Source organism: Somniosus microcephalus, chromosome 10, assembly GCF_052327205.1.
Source record: "Somniosus microcephalus isolate GS21.2 chromosome 10, FLI_Smic_1.0, whole genome shotgun sequence".
NCBI lineage: Eukaryota > Metazoa > Chordata > Chondrichthyes > Squaliformes > Somniosidae > Somniosus > Somniosus microcephalus.
The window spans coordinates 124,835,586-124,859,077 of record NC_140996.1 but is presented as its reverse complement, the minus strand read 5'-3'; positions in this window follow the sequence as shown (position 1 = coordinate 124,859,077).

The following is a 23,492-nucleotide window of genomic DNA, read 5'->3' as shown; positions in this document are numbered from 1 at the left end:
CCGTTGCCAACGGTAGAAGAGGCGCCTACAGTGGACCCAGTGGAGATGTTCCACTCGACCATAGTCGAATGTCTACCGGTGACAAATTCTACCATTGAAAAGGAAACGAGAAATGACCCGACTCTCTCACGAGTCTACGATTTAACGGTGAAGGGATGGCCAGCACATGGCGAACCACTGTTGCCAGCATTCTCGCAAAGAAGAGAACAGCTGTCAGTGTGCCGAGGAACCTTGATGTGTGGATCCAGAGTGGTGATTCCACCCAAACTCAAGGATAAAGTGCTAAAGGAGCTTCACGAGGGGCATCTGGGTGGAGTGAAAATGAAGAACTTAGCCAGAGCGTTTGTGTGGTGGCCAGGTATCGATGGAGACATCGAAGAAATGACCAAGAGCTGTCTAGGATGCCAGAAGGTCCAAAACGCCCCACCACAAGCCCCTCTACATCCATGGGAGTGGCCCTCATCTCCATGGCAAAGGGTACATATCGACTTTGCTGGTCCATTTATGGACTCAATGTTCTTAATCACGGTGGATGCACACTCCAAGTGGCCGGAGGTAATAAAGATGTCCTCCACCACCACGGAAAAAACCATCACAGTATTAAGGACCATATTCGCCAGGAATGGGCTGCCTGAACAGATCTGTTCTGATAATGGACCGCAATTTGTATCCGAAGAATTCAGGAAGTTCTTAAAAAACAATGGGGTTAAGCACTACACGTCCGCCCCATACCATCCCGCCACCAATGGATTAGCTGAAAGGTTTGTCCAGACCTTCAAGAAGGCCATAAATGCCATGGGTAATGAAGACATAAATCTACAACATAAGGTAGATAACTTCTTGTTTGCATACAGGAATGCAACACATGTGGTTACAAACCAAACCCCCGCCATGATGTTTTTCAATAGAAGACTAAGATGCCGGCTGGATTTGGTGAAGCCAAACGTCAGAAGGGACGTAGAGAACCGGCAATTTCAAAGCATGAATGACAGGCCAACTAGAACCTTCCAGATAGGTCAACAAGTTTTGGCCCGGGACTACCGTACCGAGAAATGGCAGCCTGGAACTATTTGCACATGACTAGGACCGCTGATGTATACCGTGGACATTGGAGAAAGCATAATAAGGCGCCATGCTGACCAGATCATAGAGTCATCCGAAAAAGGACAACCTACACCACAACTCTATACGCCTAGTGATGAAGCAGAGATACCCATAGTATCTACCTCCGATCCGGTGATACTGGAACCAGATGAACCCGACACTGGCATTGAAGCCGAATCGACCTTGCCAAAAGAACCTACTACACCACCGAAACCTACTACAGCACCGAGGCGTTATCCAGACCGAGTCAGGAAGCCTCCAGAGAGACTGAATTTGTAATTGCTTAACTTCAGCAAATGTGTAGACTATTGTTCTTGTAAAAATGTTATTTAATGATTACTTAAAATGTTATGTACTATTTATCTAAAAAGGGAGGAATTGTAGTGTATGTACCTTTAAAAGGAACTATGTTTTTGAAGCCCCTGTGTACTGTAGTACCAGTAGTGACCACTCGGGTATATAAGCCTGTTTAGCGTCTTGTGTAGTTAGTTCACCTCCAGACTTTGTCCAGTAAACACTTGTTAAATCAACTCCTGCATTCTGTGTCTCCATTAACACACGGATCTAACAGGGGCGGGGTTGGAATGAGCGGTAAGTGGACCGCTTGGATTTTAACTTCCGTTCTGCCCAGTTTCTGCCTTTGTGTTGTATTAAAATCCTCCGATACTAACTTTAACCTGTTGTCATATTTGAAAAATGTTTTTTAGTGCAAAGTATCATCTGCAATAATAAACTTATTAGCTCGGAATTTGCAGTCAGCGGCAAAGCAAAGGCGTTCGCCGCTGGCCCTGAACTTCTCACCACAAAGGTCATGCGATCTCTGTGGTGAGAAGTTCAGCTTTTCTGACATGCAGTTGAAATCAGCGCAAGTTAATGGGGAATTCCTAACGCGAGCTTCTGTGGCGTTAACAAACTGTTTACGCAGTCAATCACAATGCAGAATTCTCACAGACTGAGAACCAGGAAGAGAGTAAGCTCCTTTGATTCTAACTATTTAAAAATTTTATAGAGCAAAGATTGGGGCTTTCACATTTGGAAAGGCAAACCTGAAATAAAGACGAACAAACTTTAAAAAAAAATATATTTTTTAAAAAGTTTCTATTAAATTGGATAAATTTGACACTGCACAAAATTTAAATTAGTTTTTCAGGGCCATTATGTTTGTTTAGCAGTCAATATGCTGTTAAAACCCCATTTACACCTAATCCAAAAGGGTCTAACTTTTAATGGGGTATTTAACAGCGATATTACTGCAGAAGAGCCAAAGTTTTTGTCAGTTACCCTGATTTCACAGATTACACTGATTGCCGGCTTGCGGGGGGGTGGGAGGGGGTGTGGGGGAGGGGGGCACAGCGCAGCCTGTGTTGGAGCAATGAATGACTGACCCCAACTTCAGGATTTTTGCATTAGGATGTGCATGCGCTACATCCTGAAGTTGCGGTCAGTTTCAAAGAGGTAATAACAGTGAACGCTGTTCGTTCGATGCTGCTACCCATCGCAAATTCTGGGCCGTTATCTTCTTTAAGGTTCCAGTTATACTGTCACTTTTACATTACTCAGCAATGATATAAATGTGACAGCATAAATTTGGAGCCACATACCCTATTAGGGAGGCAGTAATAAATTTTTGGGCTTGACCACATGTGAATTATAATTCATTGTGTGTCACACAGGGGCTAGAGATTTCACAAGGTGAACCATTGACCCACTTGAGAAGTAAAACTCTGCACAAGTGTGTAAGCATGTGTAGAGCTCTCTCCTGGCCACAGCACGCTGCATACCCGGGTCACGCCCGCTGCACTTTGCTCTCTGCAGCTACTGGTCTTGGAATGGTAGTGCACTACAATTGCAACATAACTATGTGGAACTAATTATTCAATTTATGGTAAATGAATTCAGATTCAGGTCAGACATGTATAATATTTTCAGTACTGCATGCAAGATTATTAGTTTATTTTTCAAACATAAAAATGTCAACAAAATATTTTCAACTGAAACTTTTAACGAAACAAGATAAATGCTTTTCACAAGTGTAACAATTTTAGATATATACAGAAATGTTTCCCTTTCAAAAGTTTCACAGTAATTCCCATAAGCCACCTCGCCTCCTATGATCTGCCAGTTGTTCCTTTTCAATAATCTGCTATTGCAGAATTATGTGACTCAGAGGGTTAACAGTTACACTGTGTATTGGATTAATGTAGTTTTCTGCTACACTGTAGCATTTGAAATGGTTGACCACATCATCCTCCTCCAACACCTCTTCAACGCTGTCCCACTCAGTGAGACTGCATTTGCTTAGTTCCATTCTTATCTATCTGATTGTAACCAGAGCATCTCTACCAAAAGGCATCTCTTCCTGCCTCTGCATTCTTAGCTCCGGAGTTCCCCAAGAGCCTTGGCCTCTTTCCTTTTACTTTTCTACATGCTGCCACTTGGTGACATCATCCACACATATCCTTTTTTTTATTCGTTCATGGGATGTAGGCATCGCTGACAAGGCCAGCATTTATTGCCCATCCCTAATATCTGATCAGCTTGCACATGTATGCTGATGACACCCACTTCTATCGCTCCACAACCTCTCTAAACCCCTCCACTGCTTGACTGACATATGGAGGGGGGGAGGGAATCTTAACCTAAAAAATGGGTGGGTTAGGAGCGTGGGGTTAGTTAAAGTGTTAAAAATGTGAATCCTGTCCTGAACCCGCCCCCAACTCGCTCACTTCCGGTTTTGCCAGTAACGGAATGGGAGGCAGGATGGGACGGGCAGCCAACGCGCTGCCAGGAGCAGGGACGTCAATTTCAATATTTTAATGAGGCTGGAAGCCTCTTCTTTAACCTCCATTTTGTGTTTAACTGTAGCTGGATGGGTTTTACACGCCTCGTAAAACCCGGCAGCTACAGCAAGGCGAAGGCTGCTGCATCCAGTAGGTGCCTTTAAACCTACCTCCTAGATCCAGGGTCTCTGCCTAACACAGCCACCACAATCCGAGGCCTCCCCCCCCACCCCGCAGGCCTCTGATCACTCCACGAGACCTCCCCCCCAGAAGGCCGCTGATCACTCCACGAGACCTCACCCCCCACCCCCTCCCGCAGGCCTCTGACCACTCCATGAGACCTCCCCCGCCACCCACCCCCCGCAGGCCTCCGATCACTCCACGAGACCGCCCCCCCCGCCAGGCCTCCGATCACTCCATGAGACCGCCCCCCCCCACCCACCCCCCGCAGGCCTCCGATCACTCACGAGACCGCCCCCCCCAGACCTCCGATCACTCCATGAGACCGCCCCCCCCCCACCCACCCACCCCCCGCAGGCCTCCGATCACTCCACGAGACCTCCCCGCCACCCCCCCCACCACCCCCACCTGCAGGCCTCTGATCACTCCACGAGACCTCCCCCCACCAGGCCTCCGATCACTCCACGAGGCCTCCCCCCCCAGGCCTCTGATCACTCCACGAGACCTCCACCCTGATATACCTATCAATTCATTCCATGAAAAGCGACGAGTTAAGATAGTAACTATAGGTTTTTATTGGCTAAATAACAGAGCCCACCCTCGTGGGTGATCGGTTCCAGCAAGGAAGAATACTAGCCAAGCAATCACCTTTATACCTGGGCAAGCAGGCGGAGCCATGGGCGGAGTCAGCTGAGGTATGCCTAGGTATAACAGCGTGCGAGGCAAGAGGTAACCTTGTGTAGGTGATAACAACAGTGTAACAATAACAGTGGTTTACCACACACCCCCACCCCGCAGGCCTCCGATCACTCCACGAGACCTCCCCCCGCCAGGCCTCCGATCACTCCACGAGACCTCCCCCCCCACCCCCCAGGCCTCCGATCACTCCACGAGACCGCCCCCCCCCCAGGCCTCCGATCACTCCACGAGGCCTCCCCCCCCTTGCAGGCCTCCGATCACTCCACAAGACCTCCCCCCGCAGGCCTCCGATCACTCCACGAGACCTCCCCCCGCCAGGCCTCCGATCACTCCACGAGACCTCCCCCCCCACCCCCCAGGCCTCCGATCACTCCACGAGACCGCCCCCCCCCCCCAGGCCTCCGATCACTCCACGAGACCTCCCCCCGCAGGCCTCCGATCACTCCATGAGACCGCCCCCCCCCCCGAGGCCTCCGATCACTCCACGAGGCCTCCCCCCCCTTGCAGGCCTCCGATCACTCCACAAGACCTCCCCCCCCACAGGCCTCCGATCACTCCACAATGCCTCCTCACCCCCGCAGGCCTCCGATCACTCCACGATGCCTCCTCACCCCCGCAGGCCTCCGATCACTCCACGAGGCCTGCCCCCCCGCAGGCCTCCAATCACTCCACGAGGCCTGCCCCCCCGCAGGCCTCCAATCACTCCACGAGGCCTCCCCCCCCCACCCCAGGCCTCCGATTTCCCCCCTCCCACCCCCCATCCTGCTCCTCAGGCCCCTGATCCTCTTCGGACACCCCCCCCCCGATATTCTGCCAGAACTCCCCCTCCCAACCCACTGACCCTCTTCCGGGCCAGACACCCTGATACTCTTCCTGGCCCAGCCTGACCCCCGATCCTCTTCCCTGCTCGACACCCCAATCCTCTTCCCAACCTAGCCCGACTCCCCTGATCCTCTTCCCGGCCTGGCCCTACCCTCCGATCCTCTTCCCGGCCTGGCCCTACCCTCCGATCCTCTTCCCGGCCTGGCCCTACCCTCTGATCCTCTTCCCAGCCTGGCCCTACCCTCCGATCCTCTTCCCGGCCTGGCCTTACCCTCTGATCCCCTTCCCGGCCTGGCCCTACCCTTTGATCCTCTTCCCGGCCTGGCCCTACCCTCTGATCCTCTTCCCGGCCTGGCCCTACCCTCTGATCCCCTTCCTGGCCTGGCCCTACCCTCTGATCCTCTTCCCGGCCTGACCCTACCCTCCGATCCTCTTCCCAGCCCGGCCATATCCTCCGATCCTCTTCCCGGCCTGGCCCGACTTCCCCGATCCTCTTCCCAGCCCGGCCCGACCCCCCAATCTTCTTCCCAGCCCAGCCCCCACACGAACCCTCCCTCTCCCCTCTGTGTGGCCTAGTGCCGCAGGCCTACCCGCCCGGAGCCAGCCAGCCTCTTAATCTGGCTGACTGTGGGTGGGAAACAGAGACTTCGCATGTAAATCAGGCCCTGCCATTAAAGTCAGGCCTGCGGGAAACCTGTTCTCCTGGGCTTCCCGACCGCCTTGGAGTCCCCCTGCCCCCAACCCACCTTCCCCATTAAAATCCAGCCCAGTCTTGGAGAAGCTGCAATTTCCTCTAGTTAAACATTGGGAAGATTGAAGCCCCCTCCATAAGCTCCTACCCTTGCCACCGATTCCATCTGCCTCCCCAGCCATTGTCTCAGGCTGAGGCAGATTATTTGCAACCTCAGCGTCCTATTCAACCCCGAGCTTAATTTTCAACCCGATATCCTCCCTATCACAATGATCGCCTACTTTCCCCTCTGTGACATTGTCCAACACCTCTTCTGCCTGAGCCCAACTGCTGCTCAAATGCTTATCCGTGCCTTTACCTCCAGAGTGGACTATTCTAAAGCTCTCCTGGATGGCCCACCCATCCGTCATCCTCCATAAACTTCAGCTCATCCGAAACTCTGCTTCCCTTTTTGATCACACACCGAGTCCGGCTAATCCAGTATCCCTATCGTCACTGACCTACATTGGCTCCCGGTCCCCCCAGTGCCTCAAATTTAAAATGGCCATTCTCATGTTTCAGTTCCTCCATGGCCTCACCCCTTTCTACCTCTGTAACCTCCTCCAGCCCTACAACTCTCAAAACTCACTGTCCTAATTCTGGCCTCTTGTGTATCCCCCTTTCCTTCGCCCCACCATTAGTTGCTGAGCCTTCACCTGCCTAAGCCCCGTACTCTGAAATTCCATCCATAAACCCTTCCACCTATCCACCTCCGTCTCCACCTTTAAGATCCTCCTTATATCCCATTTCTTTGGCAAAGCTTTTGGCAATCCCTCCTAATTTCTGTCTCCTTCTTCGGCCTAGCTTTCAAGTTTTATGAGTATGGCTCTGTGAAGTGTCTTGCGAGGTATTCTGCATATTTTGAAGTCAAGGTTCCAGATGCCATCTGATTAGCAGATTGTCTTTGGATGCTAGCAGATGGTTTCCTGACTACGTAGATAATACTTAACAATGTTACAATTCGTCACTAGAATTGACAGTAGGCGAAGATTTGACACAGGACAATGATAGCAAATATAATGGCCCAGAAATTCGGGTTTCCACGGGTGAGTACGCACGGGGTGCTCACCGTAAGCCCAATGGAAGTGCTGGTTTCGTGCATGCACTGCGCATGCGCGGGAAACCGGAACTTCCGTTCCCTTAAAGGAAGGGGTTCAGAGGTCGAACGTGTATGCCGGAGAGACAGCGCGTGCGCATGGAACTTACTTTTTTTTCCAGTTTTCTCCGGGAGGGTAAGTCTCCAGGAGTTACACATGTAAAAAGCAGGCACAAGGCCTGCTTTTAACAAGGTAAGTGGTGAATTAATTAAAATTAAAACATTTTTTCCACAGGTTTATTATTTTTAAATACTTTAAAGAAAGTTAAGTTTATTTTTAGCCCTGTTAGAAAATGTAATTAATTTTTTCAAACATTTAAATTATTGTTTAAAATAGTTATTTTATGTAATTTATAATTATTTTAAAAATGTGATTAAAAAAAAAAATTATTTGAAGTTTTAGTGATGTTTTGGGGCTTTTAGTGTTTATAGCTTTGACAGCTCTTCCTGTCAATTTTATGAATGGGCATTTCCCTGCTACCATTGGCTCTCCATGGCCCACATGATCCCAGGGGACGCATCGAACTAACTGCGCCCCTGGGATACACAAGCACTGCGCGCCGGCAGTTGGAGGAGGCCCAGGATCGGAATCCCACGCGGGCCCACAGCTCAACGGCCGGCGCGCTAGGTAAGTGCAGGTCGAAGGCTTGCACCCGCGGGAAGCCTCCGACCTGAATTTCTGGGCCATCAGGTTGTTCATGCAGACTAAACACTTGAATAAGCTACTGGTATTTCTTTTACATCAAACAGCTCTGCTGTTATTGTAATCAAGAAAGCAATCCCATTTGATCTTTAAATAAATGTAGCGTGCACTACCACAAATTCAACACTTGTGAAGCAAAGGGGCAGAAATTCGGTAATGCCCCGAAAAATTAGTGCCAGGTGCTAATGCTTTTCAACTTTTAAAAAATGTGGTGTTTGTGCTCCAGGAAGGAAGTGGTATTAAATCAAGAGCTCCACTTCCTTCCTAGAGTGCAACAGGCAGCAGGCGGGGCGGTAGGTGAGCAGCGCAGCACAATAGGCCATGCAGCGCTGCCGCGTTGGAAGGCTCCTTCCCTCCCTTAAAGGGAAGGGTCATCGCTGCAGGCTCTGCAAGGGAAAGCAACTTACCTGGTCCCCGCCAGCAGCCGTGATCAGCCCAATCAACCCAATGCACTGCAGCAGAGTGCCAGGCTGATCGATCGCTGGCGAAGGCAAATGAAAAAAAAAGAGGAAGAGCATTTCAGAATTTTTTTTACTTACCTCAGCCACCTCGCCTTTATGTATCGCACCCCCATGCGCCCGGCCTCCCGATGAACGCCTCCTATAGCTGTCGGTGTTTTTGCCCAGCGATGCTGCAGGGGGCGGAACTGCAGTTCGGGTCCGGGTCGTTGCTGGGGCGATGCACAAAGCAATGACGTCACGATCTCCGGGCGAAGGGGATCGGGGCGCAGCGCCATACCGCCACCACAAACCTCCCGCCGAATATAGCGAGAGTCAATCTTCTTGCCGCGCCCAGTCGGTAAGTGCTTAGCACTCCGATATCGCCCCGGAGGCGATAATAGGAGGCGCTAAGAAGGCCAATTTCTAGGCCAAAGTTCGTATAAACCTTAAATACTGATTAAATTCATTGAGATAACCTCTCCAGAAACGGTTGCAGATTTTCATATGCAATTTTATATATGTTAAGTTGTGATTATGCAATTATTTCTTGACTACCACACTGAGCTCTAAAAATAATTCCAAACTTGGAATAACATTAAAAGCATCAGCTCCAATATGTTAAGTACTGATATCACATACTGTAAAACAAAAGCACCATTGAACAATTCATGCAAGTATCACAATATTAATTAATATATATTTCATCATGACTTTTACTTATAAGTAGGTGAACAAACCACTGATGTGGAATCTGCCGGTACAGGTTATGGAGAGCCTAAAGCTTCCCCGAAGAAAGTGGGGTAGATTTTCCTCTGTGGACTCCATCTGTGCACCTGACAGGCTCAGTGTACTTGAGGTCCACTGTGCCTGTAAGGTAGGAGGAGCATTCAAATTTCCTGCCGTGGACTTTTTGCATAGCCTGTTCACACAGCAGGTACAGGTCCACCCCTTGGCAAGCTCTTGCACTGGAATCATGGAGAGGCGTAGAAACAGGTATTAACTGCAACTAATAGGCCTAATTGCCCAAAGATCTTTATAGAGGGAGGGGAATCCCTATAAAATTGAAAAGTACCTGTGTCACTGCTTTCATCTCTGGACTGGCTCAGAGACCCTCACAGACTCTCTCGTCCGTGGGTGCCCCAATGCAAGTCCCAGTGCCAAGTTTTCTTTGTGTGCATCTCTGCTGGGGCACCCAATAGGTCAATGATGGGAAAAGTGAGGCTGGAGGCCAGGAATGTCCCTTCCCACCTCATTACCATTCAAATGCTAAGCCTGGGCCTACTCCTGGTGCAGGCCCAGTTATGCTGCACAGGGGAAGCCCAGGAAATCCAGCAACAGTGTAGTTAGGGCAGTGACCTGATGTAACAGGTTTACATCCCATTTCCTCCTCATTTTGCCTGGAAACAGAGCATTCCCCAGTCACAGCAAAGAATGAAATCTATCTTAGTAGGTCCACGGATGCATACTAGAAGCCCGAGGCCCAAGGCTTACCTGACATTTGGCCTTGATCTTCATCAGCATATTGCCCGTGAGCTGTGGACACCAATCGAGTTTCCAGAGGCAGCTCGCCAGTTTAACAAAGATCAATTTGAGTCAGCTGCCTTGCCAGCAGCAGCCAACAGGTAGCTCATGAGGGGAGAACTGGAGGGGGATGATTGTGGACCGGCAGCAGCCCTCAGCACTCCAGCTCCCTCAGCTCCACATAAATGTACGTTTTAAAAAATGTACTTACCTTTTTGGTGATGGGCTCTAGTGGTCTCTTTAAGGATTGCTGGTTAGGCAACATTATGATCCAAAAACTAAGCAGAGCAGGCCTGGCACCAGCTCCACTCAGCCTAATGCCTGTTTTAGATGGCCATTGACCCAACATAGGGCTGAATATATTTCAGACATCTTTGGGGAGCAAGGAAAAATTGGCCCTTTTTGCCCCCGATTTACCCCCAGGATATGGGTGCGACGAGAACCAAGTTCTCCACTTATCTTCCACAATTCCGCTAATTGCACATTAGCTAGCCCATCTCTACAATGAACTCACCAATTATTCTATGACCACCTCACAGTGCAGCATGTATGCATCGCACAACATCTGTCTTCTGTCATGGTGAATTCCATAAAATTACTGTGATCTATTATTAAAAAGCAACTTATCACATTGAATAATTCTCACAGACAGCAAACCAGGAAGTAAAGTGCACTGATTATCCTTCACTTTTTATAAATTTTGCAGAGAGCGAAATAAAAATTGGGACATGCAGATGGGATTAAGGTAGGAGATGAAATATCATTAACAAATTAAAAAATAAATGATTTTTATCACATTAAAAACCTGTGGAATTTTTTATCATAATGAAAAAATTTGATATTCCACAAGTATAAAGTTAGATTTTCAGGGCCACAGAGGTTGCTCAGCAGTAGTTATGATTCAGTATGCTGTTAAAAACCAGGTACACCTCATTCAAAAGGCTTAACTTTTTCAGGGGTTTTTAACAGTGATATTACACGTAAAAGGAGAAGTTCTTGTCAGTTCAGTGCTTTCTAAAGATTGCTGCCTGCAGAGACTTCAACAGCATGCCCTGTGGAAGAGCAGGGAATCACTGACAGCAACTTCTGGATTTCCGCGTTTAACTGCGCATGTACAGAAACCAGAAGTTGCTGTCAGTTTTACACAGTTCTGACGCAAACACTGACAGTTTCGCCATCACTACAACCGTGCAGTCTGGGCCTAAAGAATGTCAATCAACTTATGGTATAAAAAAGATACAGGACAGCTGTCAAACCATTGGCCTCATGAATTATTTGAAAAGTGAGCAGTGCGCTGGGTTGTCTTTGGTAATACTGAAGGTTTCTTCACTTAACAATGAGTGTTTTGTAGCGGTTCGTGTAGATCGCCACTAAATAAGAGAGTTTGACTTCGACGAACTATTAACAAGTTGTTTATTTGCAGGAACAGACTAATTACATCAGGTAAGATGGCAGGTAAGATGGCTGACTGTAGGAGCACCGTGGTATAGGTCTTGTCCCAGTGGGGACTCCACGAGGACTGAGTTCGCAGTCCTGTGGGGAGCGTGATGACGTCATCGTGTTTGTGTTGTGACGTCATCACGTTGTTCGCATTTCCCGCGCTTAGGGCATCACGTGATGCGCGTCATTACGCCGCTGGCCGTTGAGGCCGAGGTCGCGAGGCCGGGCTGTGCTGGCGGCAGTCCTAGAAGGCTGAGTCGGGCCGGCGGCCGCCGCATGCACATCACGTATGACGTGACGTGATGTCAACACGTTAAGGTGCATCTTAAAGGGGCAACGGCCCCAACAGGTAAGTTAAAAGGGCAACGGCCGCAACCGGTAAGCTAACATATATAAGTAAGTTAAGTACATACAGTTAGGTAAGTTAAAGGGAATTATGTATATACCCTGTATCTATATGTAAGGGACAACCGGTGGTACCACCACGGTTTCATCAATATAGTTCAATAACTACATAAAGGGCTTCAACAGCAATTGGTACATCCTTTTGATTCTTCTATTACATTTATTTGTTACTATGCAAGGAAGTAGCCACAATTTGCAATTTTACATCGCTCTTAGGAACTTGTGCACATTTTTGATAAACATTCATTGTTCTCCTAATGACAAATTGACAATTTGCCTTCCTGTAATGGTGCCTCATTTATTGCACATTTCAATTGTTTTCTGTTTACTTCTCTCATCATTTAAATTTTTTTTCCACTCTTTCTGTTTCCCTCGCTCTGCATTTCACACGGTTTTCTCCTTGTTATCTCTGAGGGGGAAAAATTGGGTTGCTTTGCGCCTCCCGTTAGTGCACTAAGAGGGCGCCAATGGGGTGCAAAGCAACTAGCGCCTGGGCGTAGCGCCGCCCGCGCCTCCCACAAAATTCAGCGGGAGGTTTGCGGTGGCGCTAACTGGTAGCGCACCGCGGCGCTGCGCCGCTGGTGATTACGTCATCACCGTGCGCAGTGCCCCGGCCGCGATTTTCAGGAGCGCCCCCTGACTTACCGCCGGACGCTATGTCTGACGGGGTCAGGGGGGCCTACCTGCGGCTGGGGAGGCGCTATTTAAAGGCGAGGTGCCGGGCGGCCATTTTTGTTGCTGGCCGCCTGCCAGCAACCTGCCTGCGCTCCCGTCCCCAGCCTCCTGAATGCCCCCCCCCACCCCACCAACAGAGTGCCGGCTACACTCCAAGAGCCCGGCACTTCTTTGAGTGCCAGGCTCGTTTGCCGGCACTCCCGATTCCCGGGGGCCCAGCTGGGCCCCGGGTCGCGCTGTGCAAGGCCTCTCCCCTTTAAGAAGGGGAGGAAGGCCTACAATACCGTGGCGCAATGTGTCACAGCACGTGGCGCTGCAGCACGTAGCATCGCAATATTGACTCGCAGCACCCCAAGAGTGATGCGGGGCGCTTCCAGTAGCACCCCGTTTCCCTCTTGGGGTGCAACCACTCAATTTCCGGCACGGGGGTGCTAATTTTTCCAGGGCGATAAAAGTAGTGCCCCGGCGTAGTTAGCGCCCCAAGTGGGGCTCTACTCAATTTTTAGCCAGCATCTTTCCATTTGTCCCAACCTCTAAATCTCATTCTTTCTCTCTCTTTATGTAAGTTTCTCCTTTTTTTTGTTGGCTCTCTTCGATCTGGTTCCCACTCTTCCTGTCTGTCTTTGATGATGTTGCATTAATGAGTTACTCAGCTGTATCTTTTGACCTCTTTTATAACAGGAAACATTTAATTGACTATTTACTTGTAAGGTGTCACGATTCATACAGTTAGATACATGATGCAATTAATTAAAATAAAGAAAATGCAATGAATCTGTATTACCGTTTAATATGCTGTGTTTGTATTGTAATTATACTGTGACTATTAGAGTGACTCTTTACCTTTTATAATTTGTTAAATTACACACAGCAGCCCCACAAAGGGGTTGCGGCATCTCCTGTCATCTTTGCAACCTATGAGTAAGACTCTTTTGTTTTGTTCATTCATGGAATGTGCGAATCGCTGGCAAGGCCAGCATTTATTGCCCACCTGTAATTGCCCTCGAGACGGTGGTGGTGAGCCGCCTTCTTGAACTGCTGCAGTCCATGAGGTAAAGTTACACCCACAGTGCTGTTAGGGAGGGAGTTCCAGGATTTTGACCCAGCGACGATGAAGGATCGGCAATATACTTCCAAGTCAGGATGGTGTGTGACTTGGAGGGGAACTTGGAGTTGATAGTGTTCCCATGCACCTGCTGCCCTTGTCCTTCTAGGTGGTAGAGGTCACGGGTTTGGGAGGTGCTGCCGAAGAAGCCTTGGCGATTTGCTGCTGTGCATCTTGTAGATGGTACACACTGCAGCCACAGTACGCTGATGGTGGAGGGAGTGAATGTTTAAAGTGGGCTGCTTTGTCTTGGATGGTGTCGAGCTTCTTGAGTGTTGTTGGAGCTGCACTCATCCAGGCAAGTGGAGAGTGTTCCATTGCACTCCTGACTTGTGCCTTGTAGATGGTGGAAAGGCTTTGGGGAATCAGGAGGTGAGACACTCGCCGCAGAATACCTAACCTCTGACCTGCTCTTGTTGCCACAGTATTTATGTGACGGGTCAGATAAGCTTCTGGTCAATGATGACCTCAGGATGTTGATGATGGGGGATTCAGCAATGGTAATGCCGTTGAATGTCAAGGGATGGTGGTTAGACGCTCGCTTGTTGGAGGCAGTCATTGCCTGGCACTTGTATGGCACGAATGTTACCTGCCACTTATCAGCCCAAGCCTGAACGTCGTGCAGTTCTTGCTGCATGTGGGCATGGACTGTTTCATTATCCGAGGAGTGCGAATGACATTGAACACTGTGCAGTCATCAGCGAACATCCCCACTTCTGACCTTATGATGGAGGGAAGGTCATTGATGAAGCAGCTGAAGATGGTTGGGCCTAGGACACTGCCCTGAGGAAGTCCTGCAGCGATGCCCTGGGGCTGAGATGATTGACCTCCAGCCATCTTGCGGTATCAGGTTTCTGAGGAGCTGTTAATCCACTCTGCTTGTGGATCCACCGTGTTGCTTCTCTGCTGTGTCCCCAAAACATATACTTCCCCTTTAAGCTGCTGCCAGTCTTTAACATCCTGCAGCAACACCAGATTCCCTGCCTCCTAATCTGTGAGCTGGTAGATACTTGTTCGTACTAGGCATCGAATTCCTTCTACAGGTCACATCCTTCACACACTGCTGAAGCATTCCTGCTTCGGGACACATTCTCTGGCAAAAATTTAAAAAAAGGACAACCTCCCTTTGAGATTTTCAGTGACAATGTGACACAGCTATGCCTGAGGTGCCCCAATGTAGCCTACCTTCTATATGCCCTAGAAAAAGCAAGTCCCAGCAATGCAAATTAAACATACTCTCTTCTCATGCCTGTAACTGACATTTATCAAGTCAAAAGCAAAACACTTCAGATGCTGGGAATCTAAAATAAAAGCAGTAAGTGCTGGAACCACTCAGCAGGCCAGGCAACATCTGTGGAGAGAGAAACAGAGTTATTGGGGGGAATTTGAACCTAACAAAATGGGTGGGTTTGGAGTGTGGGGGTAGTGAAATTGTTAAAAATCAGAATCTTGACAGGAACCCGCCTCCAACCTGCCCATTTCCGGTTTTAACGGGGAGGGGGGGGGTGGTGCAGGCAGCCAACCCGCTGCCAGGAGGCAGGACGTCAATTTAAATATTTTAATGAGGCTGCAAGCTGCTTCTTTAATCTCCATTTTGTTTTTAACTGTAACTGTTCAGGTTTTACACACCTCATAAAACCCAGCAGTTACAGTAAGGCGAGGACTGCTGCGTCCAGGAGGTAAGTGTCTCTACACCTACCTCCTGGATCCAGGGTCCCTGCTTAGCCCACCCCCTGTGATTGGAGACTCCCTCACGAGGCCTCCGATCGCCTTCCTGGCCCCCCGCCCCCACCAGTGAGACGATCCTGAGGCCAGCTCCGATCCTCTGGTGGCCGGTCCCAATCTTCTCTTCCCTCCCCCCATGATCATCCTGAGGTCCCGATCTTCCATCCTCATCCACCACCCCCCCCCCCCCAACACCCGCCTGATCCTCCGGAGATCAGCCTCAGCCATACCCAATCCCTCCGCAGGCCTACCCACGCGGAGCCAGCCAGCCGCTCCATCTGGCTGGCTGCAGGTGGGAAACAGAGGCTTCAGATGCAAATCACACCCTGCCGTTAAAGTCGTCAGGGCCTGCGGGAAACCCATTCTCTCAGGTTTCCCGCCCGCATTAGAGCCCCTCCCACCCCCAACCCACCTTCCCCATGAAAATCCAGACCAATGTTTCAGGTCGATGACCATACATCAAATCTGTCAAGTGCATTTCTCCTGAAGTTGTGCAATCCCTTGTATATAATAGCAATGCTTTTACAGTAAAAGTTAACTCAAATACAGGGGTAGATTTAATGAATTAGCATTTCCAGTGCAGAGCGTTTTGGGGTTGGGGCACATATCGGGAGTTCGGACATTAAGGTCACCATGCCTCGCACAACCTTCTGTCCTTTAAAATAAATTGCTGGAAAATTGTGCTGTGCACTCTGACCTCCACATCCAAATTCTCTATGTGTGCTCCTTATTCATGAACCTTTCCCCCAAGCGTGCTAAATCAGAATATTCCCCAGAATAGTCCCAACGTTTCTGCTTTAGTCCATTTTGCTTTTTATCATATTCGCCAAACACTGTCCCCAATGCTCTCAGAATTTTCCCATTGCCAGACAGAGGGAGGGGCTTACAAATAAAAATTCTGGTATGCCCCATGAATTTTGAGAATTGCTATCAATCATTGAGCAATCATAGTATTTTATTCCTCTCTCCCCTCCTAAATGTGCTGCATGTCTCAAAGCAAATCATGGGTCAATTTTGATCTCCCAGCAGGAAGCCGGTAAGAGGTTGGCGGGGTGAGATCAAAGACTACCCGAAGGAGTCAGCAAAGGACCAATCCTAATTTCAGGGTCACGCCGAATTTGCATGAGTCAGGCAAGCTGCTGACAAGAAAAGTTCCAGCAAGGCCCTGAAGTTTTCAGATACAACCATGAAGATGCTAGTGGAGCAAGTTAAGAATAGAAAGGAAGTCCTCTTCACCTCAGATACTTGATGGATGCCAAGGCATTGTGAGAGGTGGCACAACATATGAACGAGATCAGCATTGTCTCTAGGAACTGGGTGCATTGCAGAAAAAAAAATTCACCAGGAGTGCCTGTGTGACATAAATAGTGAGTTTGAAAAGACTGCACTGGGGAATTCATCGAGTGCGAGTGAATAGCTTCGGAGGAGCCCTAAGATGAATTATAAGCCAACTGAGCAAGGGATAGCCCTTGTCTCCAAGCAGTCGACATAAGGACAAACACTGGGTAGATGATTGATTGATGCAATATAAAAGCATCATGGCAGCTGCCAAGAAAGCCGTTGCAGACCTCAGTGAGGCATAGCTGGTAATCATGCACCAGATACACATTAATAGAGTTGAACATTTTGCAATTCATAAAGTGGTCTCATTGTGTGAAGGAGCCTCCAGAGTGCTATGGGTGCAGGCACTGGTGCCCTGAATTTGGGGGAATGCTGCAAACTGTGTGAACCCCAGAGCCCTATCCTACTAGGAGCCTCAAAAATAAAGTGCAAAACGATTTCCAAAGAAACCACTCCAAATGACACTTTTTTTTTGAAAGTTCATGGGGGAGAAATTTGGTATCGCCCCGTTTGGGGCGCAATTATCGGCCAGGCACAAAGTTTAGCGCTGGGCGCTAATTATCGCCTCCGGCTGCAAACTTGGCTTCTATCACCCCATGAGGTGATTTGAGCGCTAAATCAGGTGCTACACACCTCTCTTAAGGCACTAACGCTGAGGAACGAGGCGCTACCTCAGACCGCTGGTGAAGCTCATGTGATGTCAGTTAGCAATGGAACACAGACAGACTGGTGCCAACCAGTTCTTAAAGGGGAGGGCCGATCTTGCTCTCCAGCCACACCCTGCTCATTGCAGCCTTGAATCTTGGCCTGGAGAGACCTGTACATCAATTCTGCTGGAAAGAACAATGGAGAGGCACAGGAAAAGAGCTCAGAGTGTAGCCTCCAGAGTCTCTTCTAAATCGATGCAAGGAAGATCAAATCAAAATGAACCTGCAAAGTGCTGCTCAGTACCCAAAACTCCTTCACACAGCGTTGAATCTCTCCAGAAGTTTCTCTCTCTCTCAGAATGCGTGGTGCAAAAAATGATTGCGACAAAAAAGGCAGGAAGCAGCCGCCTTTAAATAGTGCTCCCCCAGTCCCTTCCTGACGCAGAACGCTCCCCTCAAACTTTCGTTGCTAGCGGCAGGCAGAAAGGCAGGGGGCGCGACTCAATATCTGGTCCAGGGCGCTACTGGGGCATTGCACGCTCGACTGACATCACGATCTGTGGGCGCAGGAGATCGTGGCAGTACTGTTTAGCCCTGCCGCAAAATGTCTGGTCAATTTAACGAGTGGTGCAAACATTGCCACACCCAGGCGCTAGCTGCTTTGCTCTTAGGGCGCTAATGGGAGGCGCTAATCAACCAAATTTTACCCCCATATCTTAATTGTCAGTGAAGTAGATTTCCCACTGTTCTGGTAAAACTCACATTATGGTATTACCACAATAAAGCAATGTACCTTAAGAATCTAGCATAAGCCTTCCCCAGCTGCTTAGCTAGGTTACCCCTGTTTTAAAGTCGGGCAGATTTTAGGGCAGAAATTATGGAATTTAGGGTGGATGATGTCATCTAGGCCTAAACCCTTAATTTGTATGAAAGCATGCTTGCCGGGAGGGCACATCTTCTGGCTGGATTTACAACAGAATTTAAATCAGTTACAAAAGCAGGGAATCCAGTCTAAGCCCCAAATTTTGACCCCCATCTCCTCCAAATAGCTTTGTTAGATTTCCGCCTACTGAACCATCAGAATTTTGTGGACATTGGCCGCGATTTTGCCGATGCTCAGCAGATGGGATGGGTGGCAGGTCAGCTGTGAAAGTTAAAATGATTGACAGCGGGTCGGGAACCCGCTGTCAAAACGCACACCTGCATTTCCCGATGTCAGGTCTGCCAGCATTGAGTAGACCCGACAGGCAGCGGTGGGGGACCCAATTCAAATCATTAGTGGCTTGTTTACAGCTACTTATCAATGCTTTTTTCCCCCAGCTTTTTAACTTTCACAGGTCTCCCACCAGTTTCCCGCTGTGCCTAGACCTCATCTGTGAAGCTGAGGTGGGAGGTCAGTGGCCTTTGAATCAGCTGATGAGTTGACAGCTTCAAATGTCAAGTCAAAGCTCCCAGCTGATTGAGAAATGGTTCTTTAACCATTAGCTTCTCTAAATTGCATTTCCACTACAGATTCAGAATGCTGCAAGTCTTTACACAAGTCTCCATGCAGTCTGACCTCATTACCTCTCCCATCATTGACAGCTTGCTTCTGTCAGCTCTACTTCACGTGCCATCTATTCCATCAGCATGGGTGCACTTTATACTCTCTCACCTTGGTCCTCAGAATCCCATCATGATCAGCCCCAACACCAGCTTCACCAGGCACACCAGCAGCACCAACAACAACACCAAACTTCTCCACAATCACCTGAAGCTGCACTGGACACAGGGCATCAGCACCCGGCCGCATTGCTGCTTGGGATGCCAGGGATGGCCTCACCATTGCCACATTTACTTCACTTGATGCTGCATACCCTGGCTGCCGCATGATGCATCAGTTTGACACCACCCCACACCAACACCATAAAGCATCCCTACAATGCCCAAGCCATTCCTTTCACACTCATCAGCATTGCAGGTGGTACTGTTATGTCTCACCATTCACTGCAGCTCACTAAGCCACTTCCAAAGGTGCACACAAATCTGTCCAAGAATGCAAAGTGTTGACAATAAAGATTTCAATGTTTGACAGCACATTAACAGAAACTTCACATGAACATTGGTTATAACACACAAGTGCCTACCCTTGTGTGTTGTTAGTTGGTATGATTGCACTAGGATGAGGGTGAACATGAGGGGTGGCTAGTGAGATGGGGAAGTGATAATGTAGATAGTGAGGGATGTGGGAGGTGCAAGGTAAGTTGGTGTGAGTAAGGATGTGCAGGAGTAGGGTAGGGAAGGCAGAGTGATGGGGATGTGATGAGTGGCACAGCAGGATGAGGTTGAGTGTGGTTTTGCAGTAACGTTTTGTGATCTACTGAGATCATTGAAAGGTTTGCACCACTGCAGCCTGGTTCTCCTGACAACATCCCTGCTTGTACCCTCCTGTCCAATGTGTAACCAGGCTGGGTTAGTCTCCTGGGAGGTCTGTTCCACATGCATGCTGTGACTCTCTCCATAAGCATATGGAGGGGGTCATGGGAGAGCCTGGGTGCAGCCGTGCACCTTTGTGCAGTGCATGTCAGTGTTTGCAGCACCTCAGTGCTGTAGAACACAGACAGCACAAATGTCAAAGTAAATTTGCACATGGTCCCTTTAAGGAAACTGGCTGATGACGCATCATCAAATGACGTCATCAGACCTGCTTTCTTCAATTGGCTGGGAAACTCGCTGGGTGGGCTTAGCAAGCCCAATCAGGGGAAAGTCATATCAGAGGCAGGGATGGGGACAGGAGCAGGGTCAGGACCCGTCATCAACATCGCCCGTCATGGGCCCGCCGATGTAAGGAAAATTGCGGCCATTATATTAACAATTTAAATTGCAGAATCCCCTATTAATAATGGTTGTTTGGGGAATAGAAAATATTGCCTTTGCATTACAACATATTCCAGAACTACAAAAGCACAGAAATGTTTTTTTTGGTTCATTCATGGGATGTAGGTGTCGCTGGTAAGGCCAGCCTTTATTGCCCATCCCTAGTTGCCCTTGAGCAAGTGGTGGTGAGCTGCTTTCTTGAACTGCTGCAGTCCGTGTGGTGAAGGTACTCCTACAGTGCTGTTCGGGAGGTAGTTCCAGGATTTTGGCCCAGTGACGCTGAAGGAACGGCGATGCCACACTCAGTCGAATTCTGCCTTGACGTCAAGAGCAGTCACTCTCACATCACCTCTGGAATTCAATTCCTTTGTCCATGTTTGGACCAAGGCTGTAATGAGGTCTGGTGCCGAGTGGTCCTGACGAAACCCAAACTGTGCATCAGTGAGCAGGTTATTGGTGATTAATGCCGCTTGATAGCACTGTCAATGACACCTTCCAGTACTTTGCTGATGATTGAGAGTAGACTGATGGGACAGTAATTGGCCAGATTGGATTTGTCCTGCTTTTTGTGGACAGGACATATCTGAGCAGTTTTTCACATTGTCAGATAGATGCCAGTGTTGTAGCTGTAATGGAACAGCTTGGCTAAAGGCGCAGCTAGTTCTGGAGCACAAGTCTTCAACACAACAGCCGGGATGTTGTCAGGGCCCACAGCCTTTGCTGTATCCAGTGCGCTCAGCCGTTTCTTGATATCACGTGGAGTGAATCGAATTTGATGAAGACTGGCTTCTGTGATGGTGGAGGCCAATATAGATCATCCACTCGGCATTTCTGGCTGAAGATACTTATTAAGCTCATTTGTTTTCATTTAAGAGTGTGCTTGTTCAATGGAAGTGTAAGAAATCATACTGGGAGGCACAACACAAGCTATTGATTTCAAGATATGTGGAGGTACGAATCAGTGTACACATCTCTCGCTAGAATTTATCACAACCAGGAGTGTCTATTTCATTCAGTTAAGACTGCAGTTGGAATTTTAGGATCTGGGAATAGAGACTAGTACTTCAGCTTTGGTTGAAAAGATGTGCAGAATTTCTATTCTTGTAATAAATGCACCATTTGGACTTCCAGAAACTGCAACAAATGTTTTGTTGCACAAAATTATCTTCTGAAGTTTAGACTTTAAGGGCAGGATTTTCATTGGGCCGTGGAGGTGGGATTGGAGGCGTGTGGGGGGTTAAAATCCCGAAATCTGTGGGGGGGGAGCACAAACCCATCCCGCCCCCAACCCGCCTCCATGCCAGTTTCAAAGGAGGCGGGTACCCGCCCCGCACTGGGACCCACCTCCCCAAGGCGGGAAGGGGATTAGTGCCAATTAACTGCCCGTTAACAGGTAGTTAACAGGCAGTTTTTAGCCTAATCCCTATTTTCATTCTTGAAGTGTGGGATTCCCGACAGATCCAAACCACGCCAATTTAGCAAGGCGGGCCTTTGGGCTGAAGGGCTTGGAGGGTTCGAGATGTCCGCTGTTCAGATGAGTGATGGATGCATGAGTGCAGAGGTAAGTGTGTTTGGTGTGTTTAAAGTGTTTAAAGAAGTTTTACTTACCTTTACAGCCTTCCTTCCTTCAGGTCTCGGGAATTCCTCATCTCACCGGCACAGAAAGCAGAATGCCCACGATCTGTCAAAAATTGCAGCATTCAGCTTTCTGTTCTGGAGAGATCTCTAAATCATCCTGAGAGGAAGGAATTAACTTGGAGTACAGATTGTCAGTGTTTGACAGCTTCAAACAGCTGTGAAACGCTGATATTTCATCTGTCAAAAGGTCTTGACAGATGAAATATCAATCTGTGACGTCACCCTTTGCTGGGTGGCCCTTAATTGGCCTGCTGAACCCGCTGGGTGGGCTCAACAAGGTCAATCAAGTCAAAATCGCGTGGGTTGGATACAACTCGATGGAGGCGGGACTACAACCCCGAAAGATGGAGGCAGGACTACAACCCCGAAAGTTGTAGTCCCGCCTCCTACCCGCCTCCTCAATGAAAATCCAGCCCTCATTGTCAGCTAAATAGATTTCCCACTGATCTGGTAAAACTCAGACTTTACATTTGCTGAACTGAACAGTTTTTGCAAAAATGAGAAATAAGGGGGAGCCATTTCTCTTTCCACGCTGCCTGCAGTGGTTACTTCATAACTGATTGCTTCTTGTTATCCAAACTGTTGTGTTTATTTAAGCAGGGCAGACATTATTTGTAATAGATTCACCCCTTTTGTTTTCTTAGCATTATTTTTGCATTAAGTACGGTTATGAATGGGGTGTTACCTAGATACTCCTCAGTTTCACACTTTGATTCTAACAGCAACGTTATTGGACAGATGTGATCAACAAAATGCATTGACCTGTTTATTCAGTTACACAAAACACAATCTCTTAGCATTTCATATCGACATTGAATCTGTTTGGAAGATACCTGACCGCCGATGTTCCCTGTAATTTTTTTTGGCTCTGCGTGGACCCTTTAAGGGGCGGTGAAGGCCATTCAAAATACGGTGCATGCGTGGTTCTTACATTGAAAAGCCGCCAAGCCGGCTGCGTGGGTTCCCTGGAGCATGCAGCCGCGCAGCTTAAAGGGAGCATTACTGACCACATGCTAGAAAGTCTGTAAATGCCAACTGTCGATCTTGGCCGAGTAAACTCATTCTAATGTGACCTTTGGACAGCTTCAGACAACCTGAGATGGGTTATTCTCTGATAACACTCCAGTGAAGCGCCTTTGGGACATTTTCTCCACAATAACAGCACTATATAATTCCAAGTTGCTACTGTTAAACAGCAACAACTTGCATTTATATAGCGCCTTTATCATCGTAAAATGTCCCAAGGTGCTTCACAGGAGCCTTATCAGACAAAATTTGACACTGAGCCACATAAGGAGATATTAGGGCAGGTGACCAAAAACTTGGTCAAAGAGGTAGGTTTTAAGGAGCGTTTTAAAGGAGGAAAGAGAGGAAGAGACTCACACAGTTACAAGAGTTTAGACCAATTATTTATTATTCGACCACTCAAAGTCTGAAATAAATGTTAAAGTACCGATCTGCAGCTCACTGGTAGAATAGCCTCAGGTGCGATCGTTCTATCCCGGGTTTATTTCGCTTGTTTACTTCTATTCCGCTGCGAGTCGGGCAGCGGGCAGAACTCTTATTCATTCCGGAAAAAAGACAG